Source organism: Arachis hypogaea, unplaced genomic scaffold (assembly GCF_003086295.3).
Source record: "Arachis hypogaea cultivar Tifrunner unplaced genomic scaffold, arahy.Tifrunner.gnm2.J5K5 arahy.Tifrunner.gnm2.scaffold_121, whole genome shotgun sequence".
Lineage (NCBI taxonomy): Eukaryota > Viridiplantae > Streptophyta > Magnoliopsida > Fabales > Fabaceae > Arachis > Arachis hypogaea.
This window is the reverse complement of record NW_027255522.1, coordinates 16,681-17,391: the sequence shown is the minus strand read 5'-3', so window position 1 is coordinate 17,391 and position 711 is coordinate 16,681. Positions and strand designations below refer to the sequence as shown.

The following is a 711-nucleotide window of genomic DNA, read 5'->3' as shown; positions in this document are numbered from 1 at the left end:
CCTGATCTTGACTTGCAGCCGCTTCAAATTTTGTACCCGGCTTTAGATCCAAATTTTGAGCTCAATTCCGGCATGATAAACTTGCTCTCCAAATACAATGGACTACCTGGGAAAGATCCTCTGAAACATCTAAAGGATTTCCAAGTTGCATGCGCAACTGCGATAAGACATGGGGCGGATGAAGCCGCAGTGTTGGTCTTCGCTTTCCCTTTCTCTTTGGAGGGAAAAGTGAAGGAGTGGTTTTATACTCAAACGGATGAAGTTAGATCCAATTGAGACTTGTTCTGTAAAGCATTTTTGGAAATTTCTACCCTCCTCAGAAAACAAACAAGTTGCGAAGAGAGATCTCTTGCATTATGCAACGAGATGGGGAGACTTTGTATGAATACTGAGAGAGATTTAAGAAGTTGCTGGAGGCTTGCCCTCAGCACCGGATTGATGAGTTGGTTCTTATCAGTTATTTCTGTCAAGGAATGCACCACCAAGACAAGCTTCTCCTAGATAACCCGAGTAGAGGATCATTGACCAAAAATAAGACCACTACAGAAGCATGGAAAGTTATATCTGATTTAGCAGACTCTACTCAACACTCAAGGGCAAGGAGTTCACAACCAAATACTTTGAGTGAAGTTTCTCCCTCCGGAGATGCCATTTTGACCAAGACCCTCGGTGAAATGACAATCTTGTTGCGACAACTCACCCAAGGGTAAC

The 711-nt window shown here is 43.3% G+C and overlaps 1 non-coding gene across 1 annotated transcript; it reads right to left on the bottom strand.

The window, feature by feature from the left end:
• Positions 1-329: 329 nt before the first annotated feature.
• LOC114927286 (small nucleolar RNA R71) lies at positions 330-436 on the bottom strand. Its single transcript, XR_003817629.1, has one exon. It is a non-coding gene; the product is annotated as a small nucleolar RNA R71 (small nucleolar RNA).
• Positions 437-711: the final 275 nt, after the last annotated feature.